Below are 20561 nucleotides of genomic sequence, written 5' to 3' on the forward strand. Positions count from 1 at the left end.
CCACAGGATCATAGCTAGCAAGAGCCACTTGCGTTTCAAAGCCTGCCTCAGACGCCTCACCTGACCTGCATCAGCCACTCAGCTGGAGGCAAACTGAGGCATCAGGTAGGCAGCTGCTCCACCTCCTGGAAGTGGTTTCCAGCAGTGCCTTTTGATAACCTCCCCATCCTCCCTACACTCAGCGGTTCCCTTTATATGGCTTCTCTGAATTTTCGCTGAGCTGAATAAGAACATCAACTCCTTGAATATAAGGAAGAGACTATAAACTGTGCTGTCAGAGCAGCGAGGTTTCTGTAGCAGACCAGCACAGCTGTCCCTGAGCCTTTCCCCTGCACATAACACATTTTCCAGGGCACTCACTGTGATACTGAACCAGCTCCCTCGTGTTCTATCTTGTCTTCTCTTCCTCATTTCTCTTTCTGCTGGTTTCCTATCTCTCCACACAGTAATATGGATGCGGTCTTCATTTTGCAATCTCACTCTCCTCTCGTCCTGTCGGTTGCCATAGGGAGTGCTGTGGGGTGAAGTGGGGAGAAGCAGGGTGGGCGTAAATACTAAGAAAATCTGCTGCTCATCCTTGCCTCTCTGACACCAGGACCACAACTGGAATGGCTGAATCCTACTTCTCATCCAGCTTCCTTCAGTCTCCCATGAGAGCGGATTGAGAAGGCCATGAGAGTGGTCTGTTGCATAGTCCCGGGGGCCTCTACATGTGCACCAGGCTGCCTAGCCACTTACTGCCTCACTTGGGAGCGCTCCTGGCCATCTCTCATCTTCCTATTTCCATTTGTTTCCCGGAAGTATGAAGAGTGAGCTCCATATTCACTGTGGTGATACTGAGGGTTCCTGTTGCCATAGTCACCTGGAAAAGAACGCAAACCTTTCTTTTTCCTTGAGGTGATCTACCTCCATCATTACATCCTGAAAAGTGGAATGAAATTGTATATTGAAAATAGACAATGGGTTCATTTATCATGTAGCATGTCTTAAGCTAAGCCTGTGGCAGGGCAAGAAAAGTGCCAACGTGCCATAAGGGACTGATCACACAATCCCTAGCAAGGAATGCTGTCTGCTTGTCTAGACAGGAGAGCCTTTTCTTCCAGAATGCAGTCTCACGTGAGAAAGCTTGGAGGGAGAGGACAAGATGGTTAAGGGAGGAGAGGGAGACAGAAGATGTGTCGTAGCATAAAAATAAAACCATATTTTATAGAGAATAAAGATACTTTACTTCATGGGTGATTCCATGGTTTAGACTGGACCCCAGCCTTATACCAAGAAGACCTTTGCATCTCTACTTCTGGTCTCTCTAACACCTTCAGGTGCCAATACCTGGAAGGCAAACTCTATCAGACTTCCCAAATACAATCAGTCACCAAACTGAGTCCAATAACTATCTGCAAGCTCTAGGTTCTTTAACAATTCAGTACAATCTTTAACTTCAGGGAAGACTGATGTAACAGCCTCTTAAGCGGTCCACCTTCTTCTAGTCTTGTTCTAAACAATATTCTCTTAGAAATACCCAGAGAAGGCCCTCCCGGGTGGCACAGTGGGTTAAAGCACAGCACTAAGAAGCTAGAGCTATTTCAGCTTGAGTTCGAAACACATCCACCCGAGGTGATCCACTGGCTCAGCAGACCTCTCCTGACCCGCCCGCTGCTCCCCTCAGCAGTGTACTTTGTCGATCTGCCTGTTCTGCTCCCCACTCTGTCTCTGGTGAAGCCTCTCGCCACCCCTGCACCTCTGGCCTATACCCCAGTTCTGTATGCATAAATAAATAAATCTTAAAAAAAGAGAAATATCCAGAGTAAGCTTTCTGTTTTCTCAGTCTGAAATGCCTTCATCTCTGCCTAATCTCAAGTCTTCATAGCAAGGAGCAGAAAGATGATAGTAATGATATGTTAACTATCACTTCTAAGTGTTTAAGGATTCCTATTTTTCTTTCTAATATAGACTAATAATTTAACTCTATTATGACAAGAGAACACACTTTTATGATTTCAATTCGGTTGAAATGTATTGAGGTATATTACGATCCAAGTGATGCTCTATCTTGGCAAATGTTGCCAAGACTTTTGAACAACAGTATACTTTTGAAAAACAGTATATTCTATTGACGATGGGTAGAACATTTTATTTGTTTCAAGTAGAGGCTGTTAATTTACTGTCTTATTTAGATGTCAAATTTCCTGATGTTATTTCTAGTAATCAGATCACTTACTTTAGTGGAAGGTTTTTAAAGCCCTAAGAATCATTATAGATGGGGTATTTCTACTTTCAGTTCCATTGGATATTGCTTTCTGTACACTGAGATCTTTTGTTTGTTGTATACATATTTAGGACTCTTATTTCTCCTTGTTGGATTGACCCTTTCATCATTATGTAATGTCCCTTTTTGTTCTTACTCATTTTCTTTGCTCCAATGTCTGCTTCACTGGATATTGTAGCTACAGTTAACTTGTAAGGTTATAGGAGTTGTATTGCTATTCACCTACCCTCTAAAATAACAGTCACTGCTAACCTGTCAAATTTACCATGTGGAAAGATTATGACTTACTGAGCATCAACGGAAATAAAAATTGCCTCGATTTTCTCTCCGGTATGTGGATTCACTGAGTATACTTTATTTTAACCAACTTCAACTGGAAAAATAAGATGTATCAGCAGACAATATGTACTAGTTTCTCTAGAAAAAGGAGGATTCAGGCAAGTATTCTGTAAAAAAATCTCTGAGTGTTCTAATATTCAAGGTTCTCTAGGTTATTGTGCCAATTACTCTATGCTTCTACAGGACACACTTAAGAGTAAAACTCTATACACTGCTGAACACTGCAGAGTAATCTGGCAAGATGTCAGTGGAGTTTGTCTCTTCCATATACTTTTTTTTTAAGATTTATTTATTTATTTATGCATACAGAACTAGGGTACAGGTCAGAGGCTCAGGGGCGGCAAGAGGCTTCACCAGAGACAGAGCGGGGAACAGAACAGGCAGATCGACGAAGTACACTGCTGAGGGGAGCAGCGGTCGGGTCAGGAGAGGTCTGCCGCGCCATGTGGTCACCTCCGGGGCAGGTGGGGATCGAACTCATGCAGAAGTGGCTTCAGCTTCTCAGTGCTGTGCTTTAACCCGCTGCGCCACCAGGGAGGGCCTCTTCCATATACTTTTAACTCAACTGTTACAAGAACCTACTCTTAGCAACAAAGATAAGCAGAGACTTAAAGCCTAGAAAATATTCCTACTAACAAATGGGAATCATAAAAGTCAGGAAAAACTCTACTGACATGAGGTAACACAGATGCAATTTAAAAATCCACTGAGTAAGGGCTGCCATTACATTATTAACAGCCTAATACAAAATGATGAAAGATCACTCAGTGAATATGCAGTGAATGCTGGAGCACCAAAAATAAGGAGGATAACAACTGACAGCGCTAAAGAAAGGTGTCAACAACACAATAATACTAGGGAATTTTAATAGTCCACTTATAACTATAGGCAGATAAATAAATGAGAGAATAAATAAAATATAGCTTTAAGTGGGAGACTAGATTAAATATGTTTAACAGGTAGCACTAGATAATTCCACACAAAAACCTCTGCATATATGTAAAATAAGAAAATGGAAGGACAGACCGTACTAATGGATGAGAAGGATCAACATAATCAAAACAAATATCCTTTCTAAAGAAACATATACATTTAATTCAATCCTAATCAAAATACCAACAGTATTCTTCAAAAATACTGAAAAAAAAAAAAAAAAAACAGTTTGGAAATTTACATGGAACCACAAGAGGCCTCAAATAAAAAAACCAATCCTAAGAGAAATGGAGGTATAATACAGCCTGACCTCAAACTTTACTATAAACCAACAATGTTAAAAATAATCTAACAACTGCACAAAAAATAGATATGTGAATCTGGAATAAAGTAAAAAACCCAGAATACTTCCATATACATATCAGTGCCTGAAGTGTGAAAAAGCACCCACAATTATACAATGTGGAAAGCAAAGTCTGTTTAATAAATGGTATCTGGAAAGCTAAAAGGCCATGCACAAGAGAATGAAGCTGTATTACTGTAGTTCCATAAACAAAAATAAACCCCTCACTGGGTTAAAGATTTAGATATAAGCCCAGCAACAATAAATACATAGAAGAAAACATTGGTGATATGTTGCATGATGTCAATACAAAATGTTTCTGGACACTCAGTTATTATAGTAAGTGAAATAAACACAAAAACAAACAACTGGAATTAACACAAGAGAAAAATTTACATAATGAAAAAATATAAGATTAAAGAAGACATATTACTGCACAGAGGAAAAATTCACACTATATATAACCAACTCTGAACATGGCATGTAATGAAAAGAAACCAAAAACAAGTGATGGAGAGGAAACAGAGAAAGAGGAGTCCTATCACACTGGTGGTGGGAATGTGAACTGGAAAACAATCTGGATTCATCTTGCAATACTAAAAATAGACCACATGATGCAGCAATCCAACTGTCTTCTGTTTATCCACAGAAAACTAAACCATTAATGCAAAACCTATTTTGCTTTGCAATGTTTAAAGCAACCCTTTATTACAGAAGCTAGGACATGGAAGCAGCCTAAGTACCTGTACCACTGACCGAAAATCAGATCAATACGGCCTATCCACGCTATGGAATACTTTCAAGACTTTGAGAAGATCATGCATAGTAAACCAAGTCAGATAAATAACACAAATACTAAACACTAACATATCGGCAATTTCAAAATGTGAAATATTTATCAAAATGTGTGGTCGTTAACAAACACAGTGAGGGCTCGCAGTGAAGAAGAGGGGGCAAGGAGAAAGGGATATGAGGCATGAACATGGCTGCCACATTTCTCAGCTCTACCCCCATGTCTCAGCATGCACATGGACACAGGGTTCCCAAATGGGACACAAAGTGCAAGCACACTAGTAAATGTTTTTAGTTTTTCAGTTTATAACAGAAAAAAGCATGCGGTGCTCAGCAATGTTGGTTTAAGCACCAACTGAGCCAATTCATAGTATATTTCACTAAATCCAAAGTTTCTGCTGCTGTAGATGGTATAATCACTATGAAAGTATTTTCTGCTTGTTGCAATATTTGATTACATAATTCCTGCATTCAATGAACTACCACAACCTATCATAACTTTCTGTACATTCACTTAAGGTTTTTTTTTTTTTTAAGATTTACTTATTTATACATACAAGAACTGGGGTACAGGACAGAGGTGTGGGGGTGAGAGCATTCACCAGAGACAGTGGGGAGCAGAACAGGCAGATCAACAAAGTACACTGCTGAGGGGAGCAGCGGGTGGATCAGGAGAGGTCTGGCAGCCATGTGGGTCACCTCCCTGGCAGCGGCTGCAACTCGTGCTGCAGTGGCTGCTGATAGCTTCATAGTGCTACACTTTAACCACTTGCATCACCAGGGAGGCCCCTTTCTTGAGGTTCTTATAAAAATAATAATTGCGCCACCCCTCCCTGGTGGCGCAGCAGGTTAAAGCACAGCACTGAGAAGCTTAAGCCACTTTCGTATGAGTTCACTGAGAAGCTTAAGCCACTTTCGTATGAGTTCGATCCCCGCCTGCCCCGGAGGTAACCACATGGCACAGCAGACCTCTCCTGACCCGCCCGCTGCTCCCCTCAGCAGTGTACTTCATTGATCTGCCTGTTCTGCTCCCCACTCTGTCCCTGGTGAATCCTCTCACCCGCCACATCTCTGGCCTGTACCCCAGTTCTGTATGAATAAATAAATAAATCTTAAAAAAAAATTGTTCTCGGTGTTTTATTAGTTTTCGCTTTTATATATTTATTAATTTATGTATGTATATATGTATGTATGAATATTGGCTACTGCACTGCCTAGCATAATCAGTGAGATGTTGAACAGAAGTAACTCTATGTGCCTTCTCTACCTCTTCTTTAAAATGGAATACTATTCTGGGCTTTCAATTCAATTCCATTGTTCACTGTATCCATTATTATTTCCATACCGTATTGTTTTACTGCAATGGCTTTGTAGTGTTGTTTGAAGTTTGTGAATGCGATGCCTCTCATGTTTTTGTCTGGCTTGTTTTGTTTTTTGTTACTTTATATAAATTTCATGTTTGTTCTACTTCCTTGCAGAATGCCATTAAAATACATAGAAGAGAAAATAAGCAAAACTCTCTGGAACAATGACTTCAGTTGTGTTGGGACCTCGACTCCCAGAACAAAGGAAAGAAAAGCAAAAATATACAAATGGAAGTACATCAACTTAAAAACTTTCTTTACAGCAAAGGAGACTATCATTAAAATGAAAAGACAAGCCATGGAATGGGAGAAGATATTTGCACATCATACAATTAATGTAGGTATATTATACAAGATGTACAAAGAAATCATACAACTCAACAAAAGGAAAACAAAAGCCCTATTTTTTTTTAAAAAAAGGACAGAAAAGATAATATACGTACTTCTCTAAAAAAAAAAAAAACACAGGTGGCCAACAGGCACATGAAAAAATGTTCAACATCTTTTATTACCAGGGAAATGCAAATCAAAATCACGATATTCACTTCACACATGAAATATTGCCAGTTGTGAAAACATGGGTAGAACTGAAGGGTACTAGGTTTATAGAAGTAGTCATAACAAGAAAGAAAAATACCTGACAATTTCATTCATATGTGGAATGAAAAAAAAAATGAAAAGGAACTGACAGAAAGAACTAAAACAAATCCAAATAATAAACTGAGGCTACAGAAGGGGAGGACTGCAATGTGTGTGTGTAGGGGGTGTGTGGGGAGGGACCCTAAGTGGACTATGGTACAAGCTTCTGGTTGTGTCAGTGGTCCCAGGGGCGTGACAAATGCCTTTGTAGACCTGTGAACCATACCCCTAAAATAGTAAGGTGTTATAAAGCAATGCTCCCTCAGTGAACATCAACATCATTTCAAAATATTTATAAACAGTAACAATAAAATAGAAGCTTTAAATGGTTTACAATTTTATGTAGTGTTATAGTTTTTTAAAATACCCAATGTCATTTCCAAGAAAAATCTTTCTATTCTAGTGTAGCTGAGAGTTGTTAATGTTGTATTTCATCTGAATTTGTTGTTGGTTTATTGCATTCATGTATCTCTGGATTCTTAATGATAATCATTAATTTTCATTCCTCTATCTTAACATTTTTGAGTTTCATTATTGATGTTTTAATAATAAGCCAACCCTGCAAGGAGGGAAATAACAACTCTGTCATGTTGCAGTCACTGTGCCATGGCTCAATTTCACTTACTATTATTTTATATTAATTGACTTTTATTTTTATTTCTCTAATCAATTAAGATGGACAGATAATTTGTCCTTATCATGTATTCTTACACAGTAAGTTTCCATTTCCTCAATACACGTATTAATTTTTTGGACAATTTATTCATTCTGTTTAAATTTTCAAATGTTCAACATATTTTCATAATGCTATCCTATGCCTTGTATTTTATTGTTCGTGCACACAAAGCCACTTTTCCATTCAAAAGTGCTTTGTCTGTGCCTGTCAATTATCTTTCCCTATTTTAACTGAGATTTCCTTATTATCTTATCTTTAGGAACCACTGACATGTAGCAATTTTACTCAACTCTTTTGGATTCACTATCAAATTTCATTAATTTTTGTTATAATTTATATTACTTTTCCCCTAAAAAATATGGAAAGGCATATTTTTTTTATAAAGATTTTTATTTATTTATACATACAGAACTGGGGTACAGGCCAGAGGTGCGGGGGGGGGGTGAAAGATTCACCAGAGACAGAGTGGGGAGCAGAACAGGCAGTCTATGAAGTACACTGCTGAGGGGAATGTGGGCCGGTCAGGGGAGGTCTGCGGCGCCATGTGGATCACCTCTGTGCCGCGGGGATGGAACTCATGCAGAAGCGGCCATGGCCAGCTTCGCAGTGCATGCTTCAACCTGCTGCAGCCATATTCTTGTAAGAGTGTTTACATCTACCATCAGGTTTCAATTTATAATAGCTATGCTTGAATAATCTGAATATCCAAACACACATTTATTTACATGAAAAAAACCCTGTGGCTACCTAGTTCTGGGGACTTTAGTTAATTTCATTGTCTACTTAATTCCATTGTTGGAGAATCAGATGAATAAGGGAAATGGGGGCCTCAATGGTGATGCAAGGGGTTAAGTCTCAGCACTATCAAGCTGTCACAGCCACCAAAATATGAGTTCGATCCCCAGCCAGGGAATTAACCTACATGGTGAAGCAGAACTCTCCTAGTCTTGCCTGCTACTCCCATCAGCAGTATCTGTATCTCAGTAGATCTGCCTGTTCTGTTCCCCACTCTGTTCCAGGTGACTCCTCTTACCCCTGCACCTCTGGTTTGGACTCCAGTTCTTGTATGTATAAATAAATAAGAATAAATCTTTTTTAAAAAAGGGAGATGAAGTACAGCTGTGAAGTAAAGGAATTTCAATAATAAGTATATACAAATTACATTGGAGAGGATTGATGTAAAATAATTGGAAAAGCACAGGAAAGAAAGAGTATGGACTTTGAAATTACATATATATCTAGAATGTCCTCTGTCACTTCTGTCCAATGATTTTAGGCAAGTGCTTGGCATGTAACAGGCATTCAAAAAAATGGCAGCTGTAGTTATCAGAGACAATAACAAATTGGATTTGAAAAAATGTGGAAAACTAGCATAAAGTTAGAGATACTGCATTTGCTCATCATGAGCCTTGTTTTCACAGTGGGACACTTATCTGTTAGAGATGCAAGAAACTAATAACTTCACTTATGCACTTTTTTCTTGTCCTGATATCAGAAACATACTTAACTTAAGAGGTGTCTGTTAAGAATGAAAAAACAGAAAAATGTAAAACAGACAAAGTAATTAATAAGATAAGATAAAGTGAGTTAACAAGCCATAGACAGATTCCTAATTAGAATCCTATCTAGTTATGAGTAAACACACACCTCGCTATCCTTAGCATATGAAAGTGAAATAATCCTGTTTTGGACAGGGTTTAACAAGAAAGTCTATTGTAGAATAGTAATGCCTATAAGTGGTCTGTAGAAAATGATCCATTCCCATGTACACTGAGGAAACCACCTGCTATAGAATGTTTGCATTCGCACCTAGTACTTAGCATGCTGGTATTTGGGGGGTTTGAAGCGTGATGAGGGAGGCTGCTTTACGAATGAGATTAGTGACATTACGAATGTGACTACAGACAGCTTCTTCGTCCTTTCCTGCATGTGCAGAAACGGCAAGATCACAGTCACTGAGCAGCCAGGAGCAGGTCTTCTCACCCCGCCCCAACCTGCCCCTGCCTGGATTCAGGACACCCCATCCCCCCAGACCTGAGAGGAATAAGTTTCTGTTGACTGTAAATTATCCAGTCCAGATGTTCTGTTAGAATAGCCTGAAGGCGTTAAGACAATGCCCCTTTCTTTGAGATTCATATTAAATGTTAGTATATATTATCAAAAACATACAATACAATTTTAATTCATTTTACCTTCATCTCCATATTTCATGAATGGTAGAAAATAGTTTTTTTGTTGTGTCTCAGACATAGTGTTTTGTACAAGCCTAGGAGGACTGAAGAGAAAAAAATAAAATAGCTATAATATAAAAAAAAACACAAGGGACAATATTCTTTAACCATAATGCAAGCTATATTCAAATCCCATGTAAATGCAAGCACAATCGTTTCTTTGATAAATTGCATTTATTTAGTACCACCTTGAAGATTTTTAAAAATATATCTCCTACAATAATACATAATATGTTTTCTGTAATAAATTCATTAATTTTATCCACACGAGGGAAATAAAGTATTTAAGGCATCTAAATAACAATACTTAGAAGACAAAAGCAAAACCTGAAGAATATTAGTGCCTAGCTGGCAAGATTAACCATTTAGAGATCCCCAGCACAAAAAGACGACGGCATCCCTCCCCAAAGCACCTTGAAAAACGTCTGCCCTGTAAAGTGTATACAATAGACACTGAATCTTCACATTATGACTATTTTCATATATTCGTTTTAAAACAAATTATATTTCAAAATTCTCCACCCTGTCTCAAGGAGCTGAGTCGGAGACAGAAAGGGAGGTCAGATTTGGAATCGCTATAAAATGGCACCCAGGAAGTCCCTGGTGTCCTAATAACGACTGGCTCGAGGAGGCCCCCACAAAGCACACAACAAACCACAGGTGATAGGCAAGGGCACCGCGTGGACGTGGGGGGTGGGGAAGGGCTATCAGCCAACTCACGGCAGAGCGTCCACGCACGACCTTTGGTCAGCCCGTTCTCGTGTCAATTCGCCGATAAACTCACAGTTCGCTCCGGATCCCTCCAGCCAAGTACCGCATGGCGCCGCAAGAAGTAAAACTTGAGGAATAGTTTGGTGTCAGATTCTAATTTTCCTCAGTGCTTTACATGAATGGGCAAGGGCCACATTCTCAAGGTCTTTTGAACTTTTAAATTTCTCCTGAATTGCAATTCTGTAGCGATCCACACACTTTAAGTGCGGATCCTTCCACAAAACCACCGGGAGGAGGACGGCGACGGGGATCATCATATAACATTAAAGTTCAAAGAACCCACGGGAACCTACCTGACTTCCCGGCCCTGTGGCTGTGACCACATAGTGGCAAGATCCAAGGGGTCACAAGGTTCAAGAGGTCTCGATCTCCTGGTAATTAAAAAATGGCTCCTCAGAGTAAGTGGTTTATTCCACGCCAATCGAAGACAGCGTGGCGGCAACACGTGACCCTAGGATCTGCAAGGCCACCGATGATTGGGTGATTCCAGTGCTCACGTGACTGTAACGGTTCTTTCTATTATATGTCAGCACCAAGTGGGCTGACGCATGCAGGCACACATCTGTAGTCCTTCATCTTCATGGGTTGAAGATGACCTGAGCTTGACCAGTGGACACAGGGGTAAGCGTGAACACAGCCTCCACGTGACCCTCACTGAAGGTCATTTGGGTGAAAGTAAAGTTTTTATGAGCCATGAGCTCATAAAGACCACGTGATAGAAGCCATTTGCTATGAGCTGGCTTTATAACCCCATCTTGGTCTAGTGTCCTAAAGACCCAGGTCTACCATCTGAGCATGGCGACCACAGGTCAGGGGAGACGTGAGTTCAGGCTTTAGGAGGCCAGATGCAGACCTTATCAGTGCATTTCTGATAGACTGTAGTGTCCACCTGATGGCCGTACCACCACCCAAATCCTTACGAACCCACCCACCATGCTCACAGATCATCACTGTGAGACAGTAGTCTGCATTGATGAATCTTGCCAATCTGCGTGTTTCATGAGACCTTTCTCTGCAGAGACTCAGAGACCTGAGAGTGCTCATAATCCTGGGCTCTGTCGAGATCGTGGTGTTTGAGGTGTCACAAGCACCGGACTCCACTGCGTCCTTGTGTATTAATTTTATGTTTTTTAAAAAATAACACTTGCAATTTAGTACACAATTTATTAAAGAGCAGTTAAGTAGGTCCACCCTACAGAGCTAATTACTGCCATTTTTTAAAAAATATTTATTTATTTATGCATACAGAACTGGGGTACAGACCAGAGGTGCAGGGGCAGTGAGAGGATTCATCAGAGACAGAGTGGGGAGCAGAACAGGCAGATCAAGAAGTACACTGATGAGCTGAGCAGTGGGTGGGTCAGGAGAGGTCTGCCAGGCCATGTGGATCGCCTCCGGGGCAGGTGGGGATCAAACTCATGCGGAAAGGGCTTTAGCTTCTTAGTGCTGTGCTTTAACCCACTGTGCCACCAGGGAAGTTAAAAAGACAGAGAAAAAGAAAGATGAATATACCATGCAGTTTTGTTATATTGCTATTTTTTGAGAAGTTATTCTGATAATTTGTAAGGAAACTGAAACTTTTCCTGCATATCTAAAATAAATTTGATTTGTTTTTTCATGTTCACTGGCCTAGAAAAAAATCAGTGCTATATAAGCAGTGTAATTATTTTGCTCTGCCTCAGCAATATGACATAACTCCATAAATAAACTAAAGTAATTCAGCAACACCAATTTTTGTGCCATGGTTAAGTTTGAAAATACTTATGGAGGAAAGACTTTTTAAAAGGAAGTTGTGATTTTTTTTGTAGTAACTATTATTTCTGTTCCTTATATCATTTTGGGATATCGTTGTCAGATGCATGTAAATGCAGGTGTGAAAATGGAGCCATAATGCACTAGAGGCTGTAATGAAATTCCAAGCTGGAATTCAGTAGCTACATACAGTCACAGGATGGAGTGTGGCATCAGGACCTGAGTCTCTTTCTACCCTGTAGTCACCTACAGGTGGGCAGATGCACAGTCTGAGATAGAGCATAATGACACCTGACCCGAGTATTCTCAGCTGAGTGAGACTGGCATAGACTGAGGGTGAATGAGGACCTCTTCCTCCAAAAGATAATCCCTGGAATTCTAACTTCCTTTAGAAGAGTCAGATTTCCGGCCGTCTTACCTGACAGTCACACCCTTTATTCTTTATTCTGAGATGATTACCCAGAGATTGGAATCATAAAATACGCTTATGGGGGCTTGGGGTGGTGCTGTCTGCTCTTTCAAATACACGGTATGGGAGTTGAGCTTGTGGATAAATGCGTATGAATAAAGCATACATATGCTAGTTAGTTTGGCTGAGGTTCTTTAGGTGAGGCAGGCTGGTAAGCTATTCTGCTTGAATGTTATTTGGCAAGATGTGCTGGAAGCACCTACAATCTCTTTTATTTTCTATGCTGTAGTGAACATTTTAAAGGTTAGAACTACTGGTTTTTGGAGCAGTGGCACTCCCTAACACAGAGACATGGGAAAGGGGAATACTAGATGGTTGGGATACCATGAAACATAAATACTGAAACACACATTTATGCACTGCTGAATGAGATGTCCTAGGTGAATTTGGCTGTCATAAAGTAAAATTGACTTACCTGGTAACTTTATACAAAAGAATAAATCATCTAAGACTGTGTCCTTGGAAAAGATGTAATGAACACATGTTAATCTTTGTTCTTTAAGAAATTTCCTAACTAGTAACTATACTGTCAGTGTCAAGCAATGGGAAAGAAAACCAGTTACAGATTAAGCTCAGATGCTCAGATTTCAGATCCAAGTCAGGTGCTCAAAATGTTCCCCTGTGCTCCACATGGTATAAAATTTAAGCTGTCTAGATACTGAACTCATGCTGGGTGACTGTCAAAGCATGGAAATGAGCACTGTATAGACAATGCAAGCTGTTCTCAGCAAGGGATGGGGAGGATGAGGGCCTTACAGGGTGTTTGTTTTGAGCTGGGTCATTTGTGATTCTGTGATGTTATATTAGCTCTAAAACAAATACAGGAGAGGTTTCTTCAAAAATAAATGTAGGTCATGTTTTCAAAAATTATCAGGGAAGAATTTAAATGATTGAGATTGACTCTTGTTATCCACACAGTGCAACTGTTATTTTACCACACAAAATAAATAATTCCAGGGTCCTTCTGATGATGAAAGTAGATAAAGCACAGTACTGTGAAGCTATCTGTAGCCACTGCAGCACAAGTTAGATCCCCGGCCAGGGAGGTGACCCACATAGTGTGGCAGACCTCTCCTATCCTGCCCAGTGCTCCCCTAAACACTATATTTCAACCAACTTGCCTGTTCTGTTTCCCAGTCTCTGGTGAATCCTTTTACCCACTGCGCCTCTGGCCTGTACCCTACTTCTTGTCTTCATAAATAAATTAATCCTTAAATAAAAAAATAAATAATTCCAGCTATATTTCGGAAATTATTTTGCCACCAGTTTTTACATAATAGAGTTCACTCTTGTTATAGAATTACACTTAAGTCTATTGCTGGTAATAGAATTGTATATGATGTAAGTGATATCAGCAAGATATCTTGAGAAGAAACTTAGGGGCTGAGTACTAAGTGATACTGCTGCACTTTGTATTTACATAGTGTCACCAGGTAGTTTTATTTGAAAAAAAGATTTATTATTTATGCATATAGAACGGGCTACAGACCAGAGGTTCAGGGGCAGTGAGAGGACTCACCAGGGACAGAGTGGAGAGCAGAAGAGGCAGATCAATGAAATATACTGCTGAGGGGAGCAGTGGAGGGAGGGATCAGGAGAGGTCTGCTGTGCCATGTGGGTCACTTCTGGAGCCAAGGATCGAACTTGCACTGAAGCAGCTGAAACTAGCTTGCATTGCTGTGCTCTAATGTGTTGGACCACCAGGGAGGGCCACCAGGTTTCTTAATCAACTACTTCAGATAGCCTGCTGGGTCCCAATTAAAATTTAAAGCTTAAAAACTGCTCTACTTAACATATTTTGAAAAAAAATCTAGAAAATCATGGCATATTCTTTACTCTATAGACCTGATAGAGACTTGTGACAGTTGACTAGATCTAGATTCTCAAATATGAATGTAGTCTCATGTACCTGTTCATATGTGGGATACTTTCATTGATTAATTAACTTCTATTACATAATACATATCAATACACATAAAGGGAAAATTCAGATAAATGGATGTTAACACTTAAGTCCACTCAAATTATTCTGGAGAAAATTATTGCAACACATTTTATATAAATACAGATATTTGGGAATTAGCCAATTTGATATTTGCTATCCTGAGCATTAAGTTATACCGTATTTGTAGAATGTTTAGCTAGAAAATTCAATAAGCTCACATCCAACAACAAAATGAATCAGTTAGAAATTGGAGAAGAGTGTGTGAGAGGAGCTGATTTTCTTATTGCAATTTCCTGAAGGGAACACTGTTTTGAAATGAATTATAGAATACAGTTTTAACTTTTTCTTGCAATCAACTTAATATCAATAAATGTCATCAATAATTAGGCCTTGGGAGAGGGCAGTGCCCCTGGAATGTAAGGAAAAAGGTAATTGCACATCACACATGTAACAAGGAGACCATTTCCAAAATACATAAAAACTCATGCAACGCCACCACACTAAACCAACACAAACAGAAGCAGGAGAAGAGCCTACTTAGACTCTTCTCCAAAGAAGACACTTCACTGGTTCAGGCACAGGAGAAAATGCTCATCACCACTTACTAGAAGGGAGAAAAAAATGTAAACCACAATGAGTTAGCACCCCATGCAGTGAGAATGCCCAAGGGTAAAGTCAGAAACAACACCTGCTGGTGAGGATGTGGAGAAAAAGGAAAACGCACCCACCGTTGTTGGAATGTAAGTTTACACAGCCTCCACAGTAAACGTTAGAGATATTTCTTTAAAAGAATGAAAATACAAGATGATCCCGCAACAGCACTACTAGGTATTTTCTCAGAGTATGAGCAGCAATAAGACTCATGCACGTCTATGTTCTCAGCAGCATCACTCACAATATGCAGTCCTGGGACCAGCCAGTGGGCGACCTTGGCCTTGTGGATAAAAGCAATTATAGATTATGGAGTCAGTAGGAGACTAACTTAGCTGTTTAAAAAGCTGGAACTGTGCCTTTGGGGACAAAATGGGTGGGTGTGGACGTGATTATGAGAAGCTAAGTTATAAAGTGAAATGGTTATTGGGGGTTTTACTCATTGCGGGTGTATGGATAATGAAAGGAAACAAAGAAGCAAGGGCCAGGATATAAATCTTGGACTCTGTAAAAATGCACCCAGTGCTGGGTGGAGTGGGGAATGGGATAAAAAACGGGGGGGAGGGGAAGGGAGGGAAATGCACGGGACCATGGTGGTGGCACAGGGGTGATTTGGTGATGGGAAACCCGCGGGGATTACAATCGAGATGGAAAAGAAATGTGCAAAATGATGTAAAAATAAACTTTGTAATAAAAAAAAAATGCACCCAGTGCTAGAAGGAAAGGGGCGGTGCCCCAAAGGGTAGGGACATAAGGGGACAGAACACCGTCATGGGGCCTGGGTGCAGGGTGCCTGAAGCATATGCCCATGTGGAGGTGTGAGGTTGTTCCCCCGACATTACAGTTAGGTAAATGGCAAGTTCGTATTTTCAGAAAGACCACGTTTCATTATGAGCAAGTAATCAAAAATGTTTCCCAGAAAGAATAGGATGATTAATGAATTTAACTTTTGTCTGTTGAGAACATAGACTGTTCTAAAGACTCATCGCCCATGTTTCTCAGTTGACTTAGTCAACAGAGAGGTTAGTACAAAGTAATAAGGAACATGGTTATGTTTAACTTGGTGTGAAGACTGAGTATGGGATCTACCTTTTTCACAGATTTTTAAAAAAGATTTATTTATGTACGGCCCTCAGTGGCACGACAGGTTGGAGCGCAGCACCACAAGCTGGCATCAGCCAGTTCAGTGTGAGTTTGATCCCCGCCCTGGAGGTGACCGACATGGTGCAGCAGACCTCTCCTGACCTACCCGCTGCTCTCCTCCATCAATCCACCTGTTCTGCTCCCCACTCTGTCTCTGGTGAATCCTCTCACTGCCCCTGCACCTCTGGACTGTACCCCAGCTCTGGATGCATAAATAGATAAATGGTTAATGAATTTAACTGTCTTCTGTTGAGGTACAGGCCAGAGGTGCAGGGGCAGTGAGAGGTTTCACTAGCGACGGAGTGGGGAGCAGAATAGGCCGACTGACGAAGTATACTGCTGAGGGGAGCAGCGGGTGGATCAGGAGAGGTCTGCTGCGCCATGTGGGTCACCTCTAGGGGGGGAATCGAGCTCATGCTGAAGTGGGTTTAACTTCTTAGTGCTGTGCTTTAACCCACTGCACCACCAGGGAGAGCCTCTTCACACATTTTTACGTGTGTACTAGAGTACTGCTACTTCTAGAACTTACTTAACTTGCACAACTGGATTTTATACATGTTGCTTAGCCACCCCATTTGTCTTTCTGCCTCACTCCTGCTAACCCAGACTTCTTTATTTCAGTGAGTTGACTATTGGCCAGGTGATCATGCAGTGTTTGTCTTTTGATGGACTTATTTCACTTGCTCATCTGTTTACCTTAACTCAGATGTTTTTCTATGCATGTTTTATGGTGTAAATCACTTTTAAGAATTTATTCTTTAAGTATTTCTATATGGTACCGACTTATTTGTAAAACTCCAAAGCTTTTAAAGATTGCCCATATGGAAATTTATGAATACTCTGTAAAGAAAGGCTGATGTTGACTAAGGTGATGTTCTTTGTTTATAAATTTCTGATATTTAAAATATGAACTTTACTTTTATTTAATGGCAGAACTGGAAAGTCAGCAAATAGGAATAATCAATAAACTTTCCAATTATCCTGACATAGTATGATCTATATAGCACATTAGTGAAGAGGGTTCTGTACCAATCCATTGAGAAAAAAATAGATGTATGCCTGCCACATTAAATGCCATTGAGGTTCTTAAAGAACTCCTATTGCATGGGGGGCAGCTGTTAGAATTAACTGAGTATCAAGGTAGCTGTTGAACAGAAACATCTGCCTTTGTTATCTAGAGAGGCATATTTCCAAAATAGGAGAGCTTAGGTGGGTTGGATTTATGGGCATATTGATAAATTGTGCTTAAACGGGGGCCTGTTGAAGCTTTTGTTTAACCCACACATTTCTCAATTTCTTAATTGTTCTTAGATTTTCATTGGTGTATCTCCTCTCGTCTCCCTCAATCTTTAGTGAAAAGTGCAATGATTGTAATGACTTATTGGTGAACTATCCAGACTTTCACCTACGATCACTATTCCTTGACCTGCTTCTATTACACTATTTCTGTCAAAAACCAGTAGAAGAGTACCAACAAGCACCCTACGATTACTTGAGAGGTTATTTCTCCAGCTTCTTAACAGCACCCCAATATTCTGATGGTGACAGGAGTTAATCACTTTTGTAGGATGGGGACGCCTCTGTGAGGCAGCAGATGTGCACAAAGAACAGAGACTCCAAACTCATTTGCGGTTTGTAAGCCAATGACTCAGTCTAGGCTTCAGCTGCACACATTTCTACCACCATCTGGAGAGACGGTAAAAGTATCATGAGCAATGGTGTCACAATGCATAGCACTGCGAAGCTAGCCACAGCTGCTTCAGCACAAGTTTGATCCCTAGCCAAGGTGGTGACACACACGGCACGGCAGACCTCTCCTGTCTTGCCTGCTGCTCCCCTCAGTGGTGTATTTTGTCAATCTGCCTGTTCTGCTCCCCACTCTATCTGGTGAATCCTCTCACCACCTCTGCACCTCTGGCCTGTATCCCAGTGTGTATGCATAAATAAATCTTTAAAAATATATTATGAACAGGAATATAGTTTGCAAGAGGGAGATAACATTCTTTTAACATTTATTGCAGTATATTGTAAGTGAAAGTGAACAAAGATCATAAGTGAAAAAAAATTAAAGAACAACTGACAATCTACAAAGTAAACTTTGGCTTCCTTGTAAGCCAAGAACCATCTTGACCCTGGAATTTGCTTCAGGATGGAAGAAAGATAAGACAAATATGATGAGGTTGAACATGAAAATATTCAAGGGCTCCTTTGCAGAACTTTATTATCAAGATCCCAGGTCACGCAGGCCTCCTTTAGTATTCTGTCCACGGTCTGGAGAAAAAGTAGAGAGAATTGCACCATCAGCAGAGCCAGGATACCTGGGCTCATTATGGTCCCCAGACCACCTGCCGTCAGCCCACAGAGCCTCCCTGAATTCTCAAATCCACCCCTTTCATCTCGAAAGCACAGAGGACCCCTGTGACCAGTGAAGGCTGCCGTCTGTGGGAGAGAGCTGCCAGAATGCTGAGAGCTCTATGGGGGGACCCCAGGGGAAACTCCGGCCCCACCATGTCACCGCTGAAGGTGTGCTGCAGAAGCCTGGCTCTGAGTTTAGCTAGATGCGGTGCCAGGGTGAGAAGGTGGCACTGGGTGTGGCACTAAGTCAGTGAAGAGGCGTGTCCACAACAGTAGCTGCGGGCCTGCCTGAAGTCAACAGTTCTGTGCCCAGATTTAAAGGAGCAAGATTTAATATACACGGAGAATTGATGAGTAAAGAGAAGATGCTTCACAACTAAATGTAAAATATCACTGTAATCTATATTTAGAGATACATATGTAATTGGGGAATTTCACGACTTTTAGTTAAAATACTAATGTATACAGGTAAAATATTATACGCATCAGAAACCGAACAAAGGTCCAGATAAAGGCAAAACTTGCAGGCAAACCAGACCTGAGCCATCCAGCTGTGAAGGTGGGCCAAGAAGGTGCAAAATGGGGGAGGGAAGAGCACAAGGGGCTGTGTTGATGGTTCACAGGGGATGTGGTGTTGGGAGAACTATGGGGAGAAATCAAATACATCCAGAAAGGAACAATGATGTAAGAAAATAAAGAGGTTAATAATTAAATAAAAATGGTATGCAATTTCCCAAGGTTTCTTCCTCTACTGCATCCAGATCTCAACAGGACTCACTTCTGAGATCAACAGTAGTTTGTTCCAAATGGGCTGAAAAGATCATGTGGCGTTTCACACTGTCCTTGGGAGGTGGTGGGCACAGAGCTGGAGGTGGCTGTGCACACTGGAGTGGATGGCACATTACTCCAACGGGTATTTAAGGGGACGGCATCCCGTACAAACAGCTCATCATTCACGATGCACAGACTGCAGGAAAAAGTGGGTCGTAAGATGCCAAATCCCAACAAACACCACCACCTGTTAGCAGCAAGTTCCTTCCATTTCCCTACTGTGCCTGCCCGCCAGCACCCTTGGGGGTACCTGCCCCCTCCCACAAAGCCCACCTCTGCAGAGATTGCCTCCAGTTTCACCTCGTGTGCAGGGGGAACCCCAGTGCATTTGCTGTGTAAAGCACCGGAGAGGACACTCTAAGCCCATCTGCAGAGGGGACACCGTGCCACACACAGGTCATGTGATCAGACCAAGGTCACACAGCTAGTGAGGGTCGGGGTCAGGCAGGGAGCCCCAGGGCTGACTCCAGGCCCATGTTGCTCCTAAAAGCAAGGCCAGACTGCTCCATAATCTCCCAGCAGACTGTGCACGATGTTGAGGAATTGGAGGGGGAGGGGCGGGGAGGGAGGGACAGGGGGAGGGGGAGTGCATGTCCACATCCCCCACAGGTGGCCCAGGCCACCCTCGGTCATCACAAAACAGCACTCACGGGGAATTAATGCCAGGGATAGCAATGAATGTCCTGGTGAACGTATGAAGAGAGCCTGGTGAACTTCTTCCAACTTCAAGGGAAAAAACAAAAATCAGTAACATCCCCTTGGGGTTCATATTCACATACTGCCAACAATCCCCAGTCAGGGTCTCCCTGGCTGCCCAGGCAGAATCAAGGAACACTGTTCCCTGCCTGGGAATCAGGGTGTGCGGAACGGGCAGGGCAACAACAAGAGCCACCTTGCCCCCAGGGACAGGGACCCGACTGCACGCCAGGTCCCGTGACAGCCGGTCCACGTGTTCAGCCACTCGTGTTTCGCAGCTGACCAAGCCTGGGACGTCAGTAGCCCATTCTGCAAATGAGGAAACCGCTCTCGGTTCAGCAGGGGCTCCCAGGTCCCAGAGGAAG

At 41.4% G+C, this 20561-nt stretch overlaps 1 protein-coding gene across 1 annotated transcript in view; it reads right to left on the reverse strand.

Annotated features, from left to right (window-relative positions):
* LOC101624648 (nuclear RNA export factor 2-like) overlaps nt 1-20561 on the reverse strand; it is a 43657-nt gene that overhangs the window by 18063 nt on the left and 5033 nt on the right. The window lies entirely within an intron of this gene.

The sequence above is a fragment of the Condylura cristata genome, unplaced genomic scaffold, assembly GCF_000260355.1.
Source record: "Condylura cristata isolate star-nosed mole 26May11 unplaced genomic scaffold, ConCri1.0 scaffold00019, whole genome shotgun sequence".
Taxonomy (NCBI): Eukaryota; Metazoa; Chordata; class Mammalia; order Eulipotyphla; family Talpidae; genus Condylura; species Condylura cristata.